Here is a 15,813-nt window from a genome sequence, read left to right as displayed (position 1 = left end):
ATACCTAATTGAAAACTAATAAAAGAACATAAGAATGGCCGTACTGGGTCAGACCAAAGGTCCATCTAGCCCAGTAGCCTGTCTGCCGACAGTGGCCAGTGCCAAGTACCCCGGAGTGGGTCGACCGAAGACAATGATCAAGGGATTTGTCTCGTGCCATCTGTCTCCAGCCTCTGACAAACTTGAGGCCAGGGACACAATTCCTACCCCCTGGCTAATAGCCTTTTATGGACCTAACCTCCCTGAATTTATCTAGCGTCTCTTTAAACTCTGTTATAGTTCTAGACTTCACAGCCTCCTCTGGCAAGGAGTTCCACAGGTTGACTATGCGCTGTGTGAAGAAGAACTTTCTTTTATTAGTTTTAAACCTGCTACCCATTAATTTCATTTGGTGTCCTCTAGACCTTACAGTATGGGAACTAATGAATAACTTTTCTCTATTCACCCTCTCCACACCACTCATGATTTTATAGACCTCTATCATATCCCCCCTCAGTCTCCTCTTTTCTAAACTGAAAAGTCCCAGTCGCTTTAGCCTCTCTTCATATGGGACCTGTTCCAAACCCCAAATCATTTTAGTTGCCCTTTTCTGAACCCTTTCCAAGGCCAAAATATCTTTTTTGAGGTGAGGAGACCACATATATACGCAGTATTCAAGATGTGGGCATACGATAGTTTTATACAGGGGCAGTAAGATATTCTGTGTCTTATTTTCTATCCCTTTCTTAATAATTCCTAACATTCTGTTTGCCTTTTTGACCGCCACAGCACACTGTTTGTGGCTTTAATTCCTCCCTGACCCCCCCCATAGTTGTGAATTGCCACAGAAAACACACTGCCAGGAGAAAACTGAGGCCAGCCTTTCATGCTGACAAACCATGACACTCTGCTCTGCCTTCCTCTGTCCTGGAACATCAGAATCCATCCACTTCACCCAATACCCTTTTCTTCAGGTATATAATTGGCTGCAAACTCCCTGAGCTGAATCCCCCGGAGCTCCATGTCTCAGCCTTTGTAATCTTCCCAATGGAAAGGGACGACATCTGTTGTTGTTATTAGGGTTGGTCATGCAAGAAAAACATATTCTCACAAAGGAAAATCAAAATTTTGATGGTGCTTTTGTGTTCATCTGTTTTCCAGTGTTTTAAAAAATGTTCACAAATCGAAATCCCCTCCTCCATTTTCTTTGAAAACATTCTTGACATGTTGACCAGTTTTTGTAATTTATTGAAAACAAAACAAAATGCATTCCAGTCACATATTTTTATTTAAAAAAAATGTGAATCTAAAAAAGCTTGACGGTTTTAACAAGAACAATGTCGATAATTTTCATTAAAAATCCACTCCATTTTTCAAAATAGGGCTGTGTTTTCACTGAAACCTTGTCATTGGGTATTTTTGACCCGCTCTAATTATGATGTGTATGGTCGTAGTCGTTTTGCTTAAGGGTCCCAATCAGGAATCAGTAAGTCATTGGGATAGGTTCTGTACAAACACCCCCCAAAAAAATTCCACTTCACAGAACTTCCAATCTCTGTATAAGAGAGATAATAGGTGTGGGGAAATGCTACTTCAGTGTGATAACAGTGCAGCAGCTATTAACCATTTTTTCTACCTATACTTTGGTGTGTTTGTTGGGATATTATTAATCATAATTATTTTACTACAGGTTGAACCTCTCTAGTCTGGCACTCTCTGATCCAGCAACATCTGTGGTTTGGCATGATTTTGCTTAGCTGGATGTCCACTTACCATGGGTGTGGCCAAGTTTCCTATGGTCTTATAAAGTTTGTTTACAGCCACCAGTCCTGGCTTTCAGTGCTCTGTGCTGTTATTTAGCTCTAATGGACCTCTAAATGTCTTTTGAGAGCCCAGCAGGCTGTGGAAGTGTTGGTCATGCTGCTAGACAGCTGGTGGAACATAAAGAAGAGTCATTGACGTCTCAAGAGTACAGTGACATACACCAGAAGAGAATCTGACCCATATGGTGACCATGGCAAAGAGTGTTAGTGCAATCTCGTGGGTTCAATTTACATGCATAGCAGCTATACTTTAGGATTTTCAGTTTCTCCTACTGCTATCCAGGAGTAGTCACTACTACTTAAGAGCTGCATTTAGCAGAATCGTGCAGCAGAAACAGGGTGGGGGTCAATCCTGATGGAAAAAGACCCAAGGGTGCGAAGGAATTTGCAGCCAGCTACCCAGTGCTGCTTGATCTTCCATTGCAAAAGCACCAAAGCAAGCTCTGTTGCTTTTTTTTTTAAGTGTGTTTGCATGCGCCTGTGTCTGGGATTGCTAGGGGCTGCCACAGCACAATAAATAAATCACAATGATTGCTAGAGCATAGTGCACTTTCCCCACATCTGATCCACCCAATATGTCCTCTAGATGAATGAGGGTGGAAGGGATGGTGTACCGCTTTGGGAAGTTTTCAGTTGATCATACTCCTGTCAACCCATCACACGGCAGTGATCGCTCTCCGTGGTTTACTTCTCTTTTATTATGAGCAGTAAAGCATCAGCAGCCTCTCACTGTCTCACAAGATCTCTGTCAGACCCCTGCAGAACAGAGTCCCTAATGTGCAGGCACAATTACTGTGGGAATACAAACTGTATTTGGGCACTGTTCTTCAATTCTGTATCCGTACCATGAATAGAACACACAAGTAGCATTAACAGAATGTCGACTTTGCCAATTTGGTTTTTACCACCAGGCCATCTGCCTGCCAGTCAGCTGTGGAGTAAGATGATTATGTAATGAGAGCTTTTTTCTATCTTGCAGATTTCTGACTAATATAACACAGCCATGCTATGTGAGAGCCTACTATGCAAATATTTAGCCAAGAGCCACTATTTGTAATAGGAAGAACTGAAATGCTTTTATTTAGTTTGTTGCAAGCTTGGTGCTTTGCTACATAGAGTAAGATATAAAAATGAAAGAAAGGTTCCTCTTTTAATTCTGTCTCTCCCATCAGAGCCTGATGCTCCTGTAGCCTTTATGGTATAAGATCACATGCTTCCAGTGCTGTTACCTTAAGGTGGAGCTGAAAAATCACCCTCCATGCTAGTTAAAATTTCCACTGAACAGGCATCTCAGGATGACAGCCTTTGAAGTCAATTGGAGTTTTGATTTTTATTTCAGAGTAACAGTGGGACCAGGCCCCTTGTGTGCTCTTCTAATACACTGAACCCCTTTCTCGTTTTCATTGGTTGTTGCTATTACTGCAATTTAGAGCCAAATGCTCAGGTGACAAATTGTCATAGCTCCCCTCTGGCCTTAGTGAATCTAGAACCCATGGAAGATGCCAGATTGACAGCACCAGAATCTTAGTCTCAGAGATATCTAGGCTCCTAATTTCTACCGAGTGTTTCAAAATGTCTTCCACTTTGGGGGCCACATGGAGACCCTGGACTCAACCCTGATTCCTGGTGTAAGTTGGAGCAGGTGCAGGGCCCTATAGGGCTCCTGCTGGCCCAGAATTGCTAGAGCAGAGTGCACTCTTCCAAAGCCTAGGGCCCCATTACACTTCTTAGATGAACGGGACATGGCCCTTTATGCTGACAGGGGATTCCTGTCTAACAATAGAGTCTCTAGCAGACTTCTGTAGGCAACTTTGCACTGCTGGAGTAGATTTACTCTGAAATGGGACTCTGGCTCCTTGAAGCCAGATTCTGATTCCAGTTACACCAGTGTACATCCAGAACCACTCCTTTGACATCAGGGTAATCGGCAGCAAAGTTGGTTGGACTTTTTGCGAAAACCTGAGGAAAAACATTGAAATAAGTATTTTAGGAGGAGGCTTTCAAAGCTGCCTACACATTTTGCATGATAATGAATGTGGTCTAGGTGCCCATGTTCACTAGCTAGCTTTGAATACCTCAGCCTTAAATTTTGTTTCACAATGTGTTTTTTTTTAAAGTGCAAGCTTTTCTCATACTCCATCACATAATAGCCCTGATTTTTTTCTTTCTTTAGTATTACAGTACTTCCGATAATCCAGAACCTATGGGACCTCGGTGGTGCCGGATTATCAAATATGCCGGACTATCAGGAGGTACTATATACTGTATACATTATATACTGTATATAAAGTGTTCTTAACCTTTTTTATTATACATACTGTATACAGTATACTGTAATATTTTAGTTGTTTTAAGCCTTTTTTACCCTTTTTGCTCAGTTCAGCTGCTGTCGCTGTTGCCTTGTGACTCATTTTTTGCTGAAGCTCACTCACTAGGCTCTTGCCATTGTGATGCCGGACTATCAGGAGTGCCGGACTATTGGATGCCGGACTGTTGCAGTTTTACTGTACTTACTTACTGTGAGAAGTTGCATTGACCTTGACTGGCCTTTTTGTATGCATAAATCCTACTCAAAGTGAGCATCAGACTCAAAGTTTGACTATGTCTACACTGCTGGAGGGTTTTTTTTTGGAAAAAGGTATGCTTTTTGCGCAATCTGCGTACCTTTTTCTGATTCTTTTTTCAGAAGAGGCTTTTCCAACATTTGGCCCGTCTACACGGGGCCAAATGTCGGAAAAACCTCCTATTTCGGAAGAGCCCTTATTCCTCATAAAATGAGGAAAATAGGGCTTCCGAAAGAGCACGTCTGCCCATTTGAAATAAATTTCGGAAGAGCAGATGTGTTCCCTGGACCAGAGGTATCCCGGAAAACCCCCATAGTGTAGACATAGCCTAAGTTAGGGAGAAGAATAGACCACATTTTGCCTTTTTTTACACTCAGCCATGTTTATAACTGAGGACAGAATTTCTTCCATTGTATCCATCTCCTTTACACAGGGGTAGGGAACCTCAGGCCTGGGGGCCGGATGCGGGCCCCGGCTTGCCTGGATGTGGGCTCTCTCTCTCCCCCCCCCCCCCCCCCGCCAGCACTGGGGAGTGTGTGCCCTACTGCAGGACTGGGGCACAAAATCTACTAGCTTGGGCCCTACTAGGCTTTGGTGTGCAAGAGGAATGTGGGGCGTGTCTCAGTCAGGGGCCATGTCAGTGAGGGCTTGGGGTTTTAGGGTTTTTTTTGGCTTCTCACTTGTGTGCGGCCCCCGACTGATTTTTTTTTTCTATGGGTCAGTGGCCCCGATCCAATAAAAGGTTCCCCACCCCCGCTTTACGCCCCAGAGCCGTGGTGTCCAACCGTTTCTGAAGCGAATTAGACACATTATTCTGAAAATGTAAATAATTTTGTGAGTCAATTAGTCACACTCCAGTGGCCAGATAGCCACATGTGGCTAGTGTGTTGGACACCACAGTCCTAGAGGGTAAACGGGCTGGCAAGCTATAGACCAGCCCTTTGTGGAAAACAATACAACGTTCTCAAATCCTAAATGAAAATCACACAATTGTTTCATGGAATGCAAGAATCCTTTAAAGGCAGATTTCGGATTTCCAAGTAAACCTATCCTCCAACAGCTGCTGGGTAACACTGTAATTTCCCACGTGTGAGAGAGCCTGTAGTTCATAGTCTCTGCTCTTTCTCACTGCCGCACACAGACAACAAAAACGATTCCGAATGCCAGCAGATGTTTCAGTTTGACAATGAGAACATTATACACTCGTTTCTTCTCCTATCTCTGGAAGAAATGCCATTTGGCAGCAGTTTCAATGGCTCTCTGTGGCTTGGAAGCGCCCTATGAGAAGAGGGGAGGTTTACAAGCTGTCATGATTTGTGTCTTTTGAGCCAGTCGGGTGCCTGGTGCCTGTGGGAGGTGGGGATGGCGTGCAGAGAGGGCCATCCAGAGGGGTATGTGGGGGCACCTCATTTTAGCAATTAACTTTTGAAGGAGGCCTATCACCCAAGTGCGATCACAAGTCACCTATTGAGTAAGTGGTCTTGCCCTTGGAATAAAGTTTGTTGTTTGGTTGGATTTTTTTAAAATCATGGATCTGTGCCTGCATAAAGTCATTGGTTTATGTGAATTTTAATTTCTTGGGAAGGTTTAACAACACTGCTGATAGCCGTTGTTTATTTTTTGGTTAACCAGATGTTGTTGCTCAGTGAAAGTTGAGCTCACGCAAGACGTTGTCTCTGACAGCATTGGCAACTGAAGTCCTTTATTGCTTTCCTTTCAAATGGGTATGTTGGCAGTCCAGCTCTCCCCCTTGATATCAAAGGGGACTTGGGCTACAAAATGGATGAATTTTATTAATGTAGACTCAGACAACTGTCTGTTAAGAAAGAGCGGCTAGCAGAGGGGGAAGTGGGCATGCAGAGAGACGAAGACAGAGTGCAGCCAAGTCCGGGTGCCTGTGTGTAATCTGAGGGATGCATAGAGACCACACTTGGCACTGTCTCAGCTGTAGCCCTGTACAGTGGCTCTTGATTGGAAGTAGAAAACATTGACAATCCCAAGGCCAACCACTGACCGTAAAGTGCCCAGTGCTTCTCAGAAAGCCATATTGTTCCAGACCTGCTGCTCAGTGTGTCAGTATGGCCATACTGCGCTTGGCATGCTGCTCCTCTTTTTCCTCTACTTCACCCTGTTGTATTTGGGAGCATCCAAGTGTCATGCTCACCGCCCTCTCTCGCTGACTCATTGCTACTCTTTAACAGCTCTTCTCCCGAGTGCTGCGGGTTGGAGTTCCTCATGTGCTTGGGCAATTGCTGCAGCTGTGAATGCAACATGGGAATTTAATATTTGCATTTGGTGTCAGAGACCAAACTACAGCTGAAGTCAGCGTTCTCTTACAAGCCTATAGAATAAGACACTTATGCAATAGGTAGGGTTTTTTTCAGGATGCACAATTCTGACTAATGAAATAAGGTAGTGTTGTGCTGCAAGAACACAGTGTTCCAATTAGTCAAAAGCAAACATAGTTATTCTTGTAAGAAACATCATAAAGCTTTTATTTAGCTGGTCTTTACGAGCAGTCAAGAAGAGCATGATGACATAGGGATCTGTTCCCTTTCTGCACCCTGTTAGGCAAAACCAATCTTAGAATAATACTGAGGAATTGCTTTAAGCAAAGTGAAGACTGAAGCCTGCCACCCCTTGCCTACTCTGCTCCACGGCAGCCGTGGTGGCATGTAAGATCATCCCTGCTGTGCTCTTTGAAGGGGAAATAGACCTAAAGAACCCTGCAGTCTGCTATGGCCTAAAACCTACTTAACACACCCTTGAGGTTTCGAGGTAACACTGACGCCAGTGGGAGTTGGATCAGGCCCACTATGACTTTTAAAATACTACTTTGTGTCTCTGATCAGATCTATCAGATTTGCTGATAGCAGCTGTTGTAAAATTTCTCTCCCTTTTTCTCTCTGTTAACCAGCTGTTGTTCAGTGGAAGTGGAGCTCATGCAAAAATGTTGTCCCTGACAGCACTGGCAATTGCAGACCTTTATTGCTTTCCTTTTAGGATGGGCAAGTGTGCAGTCAGAGAGGCCTCTGCAGCTTTGTCAGCATACCAGAGCTCAGATATAGAAGGCACAGAACCCGTCCTTATCCTTACGCAGAATATGCAGCTATGCAGGGAACCCAAAAATCTGGAGCACCCCTGTGTCTTAATGTCCACCAACCTGCCTCTTCCTGGCCCTGTGGCTCTGCTTCCTCCAGAGAGGATGTAGTTAACTTAAAAATGAAAAAGCCTGCCAGAGCTATTAGCAGAACATTGAACACACAAAGTAGTAATGAAGCCATGGAACAGGCATTTGCCAGCCTCAGGTATATCCTGTCAGTTTCTGAATTTACTGGGTTAGTCTACAGTAACTTAGTTTAAAAGTTGCTTAAAAATATGCCATTAGCGTGGTGTTGAAGATTATAAAATCACATCTCTAAAAAATCATGGTTACCCTCTCTGGCAGCCATAGGCATAGAGGCACCCATTTAATAATACCATAGATCCTAAGGACAGCCCTGAGAAGGCTCATTCTTAAGGGTGAGAGAAGGTCATTTAGTCTCGCTGGTCCCTTTTGGTACCTGTTTCTTATGGAGAATGACCTGATTTGGAAGGCGCTTTTTTAATGATGTGGTTGTGTGTCCGCTAGGAATTAGGCTGAGACCCAGAAATCAGACTACTGACTAACCTTGCCATCAGAATGCACTAAAGATCAACACACAGAGGGTGAAAGTTTGGAGACTGATACAAAAGTAAACAGCAGGAATTCTTCAGTATTTCACAAAGTGGCTAATTTCACCAGAGAACGTATTTTAAGTGCTGTCTGTGGAGCTGTGCGGTTCCTGCATTTGGTGGGGACCCCAAAACAGATAGGAAGGGAGATTTGAGAGTGCCACTGCATGTTAAACAACATACTAGGTAGGTGGTTTTGCTGTGTGCAGTAATAAGCTTGTGCTCTGGGGGGCGTTTGGAGAAACTGGTAGTAGCAGCTCTGGAAGAAGCCAAGAAGCCAGAGGGTGTACGCAAACATTCTCTCATCGGAACCCTTCCTTTATTTGCCATGCATTGCTCTCCTTCATATACTCCCCCATTGCCATCTCCCCTGTGCCAGCTCTCCTCAGATACTCAACTCCATGTGTCCGGCCGCTAGGAAAGAGAGAGAATCACACAAACAAGACATTTGTTGCCTCAACTATTCCATGTTGTATTCATGGCCCACACAAGAAAAGTCAGATACAACGATTAAATACTCTTTTTGGAAGATTGTTGTATATCCCATCCAGAATGGTAACACTCGGTAATCAAAAATAGAGAGAGATTAAAAGAGGTTGCTCCTAAAGCATGGGGCCGCAAGGCCCAGGTGGTCTGGGAGGGGCGTCTACAAAGCACCCTTCCTCAAATTACGTAGCTTCTTTCAAGGTTATTTTGAAATAAAACCCTATTCTGGGTAAAGGGATGCAGGAATAGCACACCCGTTATTTCAAAGAAGTGGAATTGCTATTTTGGGATACTTCCACTATCCCGAAATAGCCCCACTGTCTAGACATAGCCGGATAGATCTTTCTAGACTGACTGTTGCATGCTCCATTACAGCGCCTTCTAGCTAGCTGGCAGGACCAGAAAACCTCATGCTCCTCCCTCCCTTATCCCCTCCACCCCCCATCACTCCTATAGTTTGCAAGTCTAAGGTATATCTGCACTGCAGCTGGGAGTGTGCATCCCAACCCACTAGCTGGCTAAAAACAGTCTAGGCAGGGGTAGCACAGGCAGCAGCTCGGGGTAGTTCACTGAGGGTATGTCCTTGGGTGGCCAGCTTGAGCCAGAACCTGTGCTAATCCTAGCTACAATGTGGTAAGTCTGTTGCATTGAGGACTGTGTTGTGGTATGTCTACACTGCAGTGGGAAGCGCACATCCCTGCACCAGTAGCCAGGCACATGCTAACTCTTGTTGAGCTGGTGTGCTAAAAATAGCCATGAGTTTCTTTCTCTGTGATACATATAGATCTCCTGACATGCATTAGCATTCTTCCTCCAATATATTGTTCTGTAGGGAGGGACACAAAGCCTGTCTCCCATTGACAGAGAAAAAAGAATGAGGCTTCCCACAGCGTGACTTCCTACAGTTACTTTCACAAAAAATCCCGAACATGGGGGGGGTGAGGGGGGGGGGAAACATTGGTTAAGCAAAAAAAAAAAGTCACTGCGCCTTTAAATCTCCCCATTACCTCCACCCCTGCCAGATGCAGCAGGGGAAGAATGTCACCATCGGCCTTCTGTAAAAAAACCCCCAGAAAATACTGGACATTTCACATGTCCAGTATGTTCTGTTTTGTTTTTGTTTTTTACTGGACAGGGGCCACAAATACTGGACTGTCCCGGCGAAAACCGGACACCTGGCAACCCTAACTACAGTGTCTCTGGCACTGCACCAGGGAAACACCTTCACCCCTATGAAGAGGAGAGCCAGTGGGAGGCAGCCTGTCTTGGTCTCCTCATTACTCCCCATCGGGCACGCTGATAGGGGAGGCAAAGGGGCAGGTGCCCCGGGATCTGACGATTCAAAAAAGCCCAAGACTCCTAGCTGTCACCACTGCTACTGCAGCAGCAGTGATGGCCAGACCCCTGGGGGCTGGGGAGGAAGCTGGTCTGGCGCACTCCAGGGGCTGCTGATGGCTCTGGCTCTACCCCTTCTGCCAGGGGTCCGGCCCTTTCTGGGAGTGCGGAGCAGCTCCCCCCTTCCTCCCGCCCCGCCACCAAGGGATCCACCCAGGCTGTCTGCTCCCCTGAGGAGAGGAAACAGGGAGTGGAGTGACTGGTGACTCCCAACCCACATGGGGGAGAGCTTAGTCCCTGTAGTAAACCCCTTTCTGCCCAGTGTAGACACAGAAGAGAAGGGACAATGCTCCAATTTTCAAGGTGACCTCTCCCTGTAGTGAAGCAGAGTCTGGAGATTAGGGGGGCAGCCCTACTGGGCTGAATTTTTCTTGCTGGACGAGAGTTTGAAGAGAGCAAGTGGATAGCTCCAGTTCAAGAGATGGCCTGTGGGTCCTCTGAGACTCGTTTCCAGTGGTATTGCATTAGCCAGACAGAGCAATGGAGTGTCTTTAAGAAAAAGGAGTGAGGAAATGTTTTAATTTAATTGCTTTGTACTTTTGTTTATTTGAAGTGGACAGCAATGGAAAAGGAATGGTTAGTGTCAGCCAGCGTATAAATAATTTTAACTTCGAGCACGGCAATGGCTTTGTGTCAGCAATTACTCAGCCAAGTCAAATGGATTCCTAATACTCTGCCCAAGGATTGCAGGCTGATGCCATATATCTACTGATCATTCAAGGGGTGGGGGTGGGGGGGGAGAGAAGGATGGTAATCAAAACAGCATCTCATTTAACTCTGCTTTTCAGCACCTCGATAGCAAAAATGCCAGATTCATTCTTAGTAAAAGCTTTTTAGGATCATCATTGGGGTCACTCCAGGGATAGATGTTGCCCTATAAATGTTGTCAAATGTATGCAATATTAATTTGTTAGCTGCAATAAGTCAGTTTATTGGTGCTAAATCCATCTGCAGATGAAACTCCACTTAATATACTGAGAGATGAATCTAGTGCATGAAGTTTTATTTCATATCTTTTCCTTCCCCCTGCTTCCTCCTTATTCATATCTCCATCAGTCCTATTCGGTTGGCATATGAGAACAAGTAGGTTCCTGTATGTAAAAGTGGATGTCAGCAGGACATTGTTTTGGGTTGTATACAAGAACCAACTATAGAAAAATACTGGCAGACCTTGACACAATGCCCAGTTTTGCATTTAATGCTAATTGGTGTCCAGTTTACGCATAAGGAAAGTACCAACTTTTCTAAAGATCATTAAGGAGCTGTTCCTGGCTAATCTTCAATTCAAGAAGGACCTGGATCCCTGCCACCTTCAGCCTTCTCTTTTGATGCATAGCTTTAATTAATTTTATAACGGTGGATTTAAAGTTGCTGACCCCAGCTGAAAATTGAACTTTTGATTAGGTTCTATATTTAAAAGACATGTATTAAAAAAAATCTCTGACCATCTCACAATTAGTTTTCTTCTGAGCTAGCAATAATTGTAATCAATAGAGCCCATTGGACTTGATTCTCTTATCAGTGACACTGGTGCAAATGAGCAGTCACTTCACTTGAAGTCAATGCAACGGTGACAAGAGAGAATAAAACCAGTAGAAGTTATAGAAAAGTCTGGCAATGCATTTTTGAACAATGAATAAAGAGAATGAATTTGCTGGATCCTTCCATGGTGAACATCTTTCTGAGCTTTTCTTCCCTCCCATATACTTATTTTTCTTTCGTAGAAAGGGGAAACTGGATTCATAGTTAGATGATGGAATTTAATATTTTCTTATCAGTTTGAAACTTTGCTCCCTCAGACCAAAGTCACAGAAGTTGAAGATTTAAAAATATGTAACCTATTGGAAATGACTCTATTAGTTTGCTTTTATCTGAATCTTGTTAAAAACACGTATTAAGTGTCCAGCAAAAATAAAAATAGACTTTAGCCCAGTATTCTTCTGCTTTCATCAGATGAGTCCATATACATCTAACTGATAAGCTTAATGTGTGAACAAAATAATAATTACTTTTGCATAAGCAATTTTAATGAGCCAGGCTAGACTGATCTTACTCCAGGATGGGGCCCTACAGAAGTAATCAATTGTTACTAGTGGTTAAAAAAAAGAATCCTATTCAGAAAGAATTTAAAGAAAGCTGAAGTTCTTAATTAATAGTTGCTACAGTAGCTGTCAGGATTAAACTGGTATTTGTAGTCTTTGCAGATCATCTACAAATGTAAACATAATCCACATTGGATTGGGCACCATTTCTGTGCAAGATTATAAACTCCACTACAACAATTGAGGACACCCTTTTCCATATGTTTGTTCAAACTTGGGAGGAGTAAGGCATTAAAAGAAGAATGATATTAATAGGAGAGACTTGGGTATTAAATTCCTGAAGACCAAACATTTTTTTCCCCTGTGTTGGCTCCTTTGGCAGAATTAAAGTTATGTTAAATCACTTCCTTTTTTAGAGATTGTGTAAGACATCTAGAGCTATATGTAGACAGGTTTATAGTTTCATGGATAAACTTAAACATACTCTAAAAATTCAGGTTGATTCATCTTCGGTGTGTTTTCATGCAACTAACTGATGCCCATTAAAACCACATTATGTGAGGAAATAATATTATTAAATACATTTATTAATGATTGATTGCAAAGTGCATTGAAAAAGTGCAAAGTGCTCTCCTAGTGCTAAGCTGTATTTAGTAATATTATTTTATTCCAGACCCTTGCTAAAGTAATCATTTGAGGTCATATCCTGCTACCCTGACATGCATTGCATAGTCTCTGCTCCTCAGGTAGTGCTAGGGACTCCAGTGAAACTAGGATAGAATGAGGGACCTCACAATATGCAGCAGAATATTGCTCTTAGGGAGTTTATTATCATGTTTGTAACAGCAGAGTGCAAAATATTACAAGACTTCTATAGAAACCCAGTCAGTAGACACCAAAATGTGGTCACTTAGGCTATGTCTAGACTGCAAGCCTCTTTCGGAAGAGGCTTTTTTGAAAGATACTTTCGAAAAAGCCTCTTTCGAAAAAGAGCGTCTAGACTGCAAGCCGCTTTTTCGAAAGAGAGCACCCAGGCAGTCTGGATGCTCTCTTTCGAAAAACCCCTGTTTGCATTCAAGAACGCCTTTTTTCGAAAGAGCACTTTCGAAAAAAGGCGTTCTTCCTCGTGAAATGAGGTTCACCGCCATCGAAAGAAAAGCCGCGTTCTTTCGATTTAATTTCGAAAGAACGCGGCTGCAGTCTAGACGCAGGTGAAGTTTTTTCAAAAAAAGGCTACTTTTTTCGAAAAAAACCCTGAGTCTGGACACAGACAATGAGGAGTCCTGTGGCATCGTAAAGACGAACAGATTTATTTTGTCATAAGCTTTTGTGAGGAAAAATCCACTTTGTTAGATGCATTGTCACTTAGGTCAGGCCTGCATAAAAGAGGACTGTCGACTCTAGCTACATAATTAACATAGCTGGAGTCATATAAGCTTGAGTTGACATGCTTTGATTTGAGTTTCCTTGCTGTCCTCATAGTGGGTGGCCAATGGGAGCAAATGCTCCCATCAGCTTTCCTTACTCCTCAATGGCGCCTCCCTCTGAGTTTGATTTAGCGGGTCTTTACTTGACCCGCTAAATCAAACTCTGGAAAATTGATCATGGCTGCGTTGATCTTCCATAGAGTGAAGACATGGTCCTAGATAGCTGGATGGCCTTTGCATTTGTTTCCGTCTGAAACCATTTTGGTAAGCCCTTCACCTTATGGGCTATTATACAAGATCAGACTAGATAATCACAATGGCCCGTCTGGCTTTGGAACAGAATAATTTCAGTGGGCCACATTTTGCCCTTCATTACACTTGCACAGCCCTAATGAACAACAGGGAGTCTTTGTCAAATTGCAGGTGGGGGAGAGTTCATCTGAAATACACTATTAGCCAGGGGAGTCAACAGTCTCCACGGCCTCCTGGGCAAGGTGAGGGGAGCCTGGTTCTGCACTCCTGGAAGGGGCGGGGCCTGGGGGAGAAAGGGCGGTGCCAGGGTAGTCAGCACCCTGTACTGTGCAGCTGCATGGAGCATATAGCGCTCTCAGTGATTTTTAAAAGACCCAAGGCTCTGTCTTCTGTAGCAGTAACAATGGGAGCAGCTGGGAGCCCACAGGCCCCTTTGAATCTCCGGGACTCAGAGCAACTGTCCCCTTTCCTCCCCCTTTCCCTGTCGACGGACTTGCTATTAGCTCGTAATTAAGTGCACAATATTTTCTTAAGGCCAACTCTAGCTTGCTGTTTATATGAGGAGTTTCCCAGTCTGATTTAAAGTAAAAGATCTCAGGCCCTCAGCCACGTTAGGATAGTGAAATTATTTACAGAGTCACATGTATCAGGGAATGATCCCATTATAGTCAGTATGTTGCACCCAGTCTTTTCCCCACCTTTTAGTGAAATCAGCACTCTCAGTGTAAAAGCCAATTTGCAGAAGCATCATTTGTGGCACTCCTCGGGAGGCCTTGCCATACATAAACCAATGAGTGGATTACACTTTCTCCATATGGAGGTTATCATCCGTGTCAGAAATAATATGGATAATCCTCATAACCCAAGTAATCCATGAACAATTCAATACGTGTTGCTAAGATAATTTAACCATGTGGGGCCAGAAAAATTTGTACTGCTCTTGATGAGGGAGGGGCCTGAGATGCAAAATTTGGATCAAGATCTGAACTTTTCCAAACTCAGAGGTGTTTGGATTTAGTTTGGGCTCCATATTTTGTCACTAGTTGGTTAACTTTTCAGGACACCTTGCACAAGAGAAGAGTGCACAATGACTATCACTTATACATAGTAAGAGAAGTCCTGAAACTAATACAATAATTGCTCTGATGGGCTATGCATACTCATTGAATGTTTGCTCTATACTCTTGAATTGTATTTCCTGCTCAGACATATGTTGACTAAGATATTTGGAGCCTGCAATAATGGAGATTTCTGTCACACACAGGAGCAAATGCAAGTGCAGTTTTACTACCTGAGGGGGAACCCGCGAGGTTAAGGATGTGCTGAACCCATACAGGAGGGCTACATCTACACTGGCAGCTTCTTGCACATGAACTCTTTTGCGGAAGGGTGCTTGTGCAAAAACTCTTGCACAAGAGAGCGTCTACACTGCCATGTGCTTTTGCACAAGAGATGTGCTTTTCTGCAAGAGCATCCATGGCAGTGTAGACGCTCTCTTCCTCAAGAAAGCTCTGATGGCCATTTTAACTATAGGTGCTTCTTGCACAAGAAATTCATGGTGCCTGTTTACACTGCCCTCTTCTGGAAGAGCTCTTGGGCAAGAGGGCTTATTCCTTGTGGGAAGAGGAATAATTCTTCCCGAAGAAGCCCTGTTTTACAACGCTATGCTGTACATTTACTTCTGGAAGAACACTCGTGCAGTGTAGACAGCTGGCAAGTTTTTGCAGAAGAACAACTGTTCTTCCGCAAGAAGCTGCCAGTGTAGACGTAGCCGAGGGGTTGCTATGGAAATTAACTCTTGCGTGCTGGCATGAAGGTGAATTGGCAGCAAGGCCTGGGCAGTATGTGGCTTTGCAGCTTGGTTGAGTCACAAGCTATTCTTTCCCCAGGGATAGGCTTTGTAGTTGCTATAAGGTTTGCTCTGATCCACCAAGCATCTCAACTACCGAGCTGTTTTTCCCAATCTAGACTGAAGGAATATGATTTAGACTCATCATGAGTGCTGCTAGGAAGCCATAGGACCAGGGAGTCATGGACAGACAAGTCAGAATCAGTAAGCCTTCCTCACTCATGAAAAAGGGGCTTGGTTACTATCCAATTGTTAAGCAAATATTCTTTACGACATTATGGT

At 43.8% G+C, this 15,813-nt stretch overlaps 1 protein-coding gene across 6 annotated transcripts in view; it reads left to right on the top strand.

The window, feature by feature from the left end:
* Positions 1 to 15,813, top strand: part of SLCO4A1 (solute carrier organic anion transporter family member 4A1) — a 67,273-nt gene that overhangs the window by 11,280 nt on the left and 40,180 nt on the right. For 2 of the 6 annotated variants that reach the window (XM_075901080.1, XM_075901081.1), the window contains exon 2: positions 3,976 to 4,054. The exons of the other annotated variants lie outside the window; for them this stretch is intronic. The gene's annotated coding sequence lies outside the window, so the exon portion shown is untranslated. The remainder of the gene's footprint in view (positions 1 to 3,975; positions 4,055 to 15,813) is intronic. 6 annotated transcript variants of the gene reach the window in all.

This window comes from Pelodiscus sinensis, chromosome 18 (genome assembly GCF_049634645.1).
Source record: "Pelodiscus sinensis isolate JC-2024 chromosome 18, ASM4963464v1, whole genome shotgun sequence".
NCBI classification, from domain to species: domain Eukaryota; kingdom Metazoa; phylum Chordata; order Testudines; family Trionychidae; genus Pelodiscus; species Pelodiscus sinensis.
This window is presented reverse-complemented; position numbering and strand designations above follow the sequence as displayed.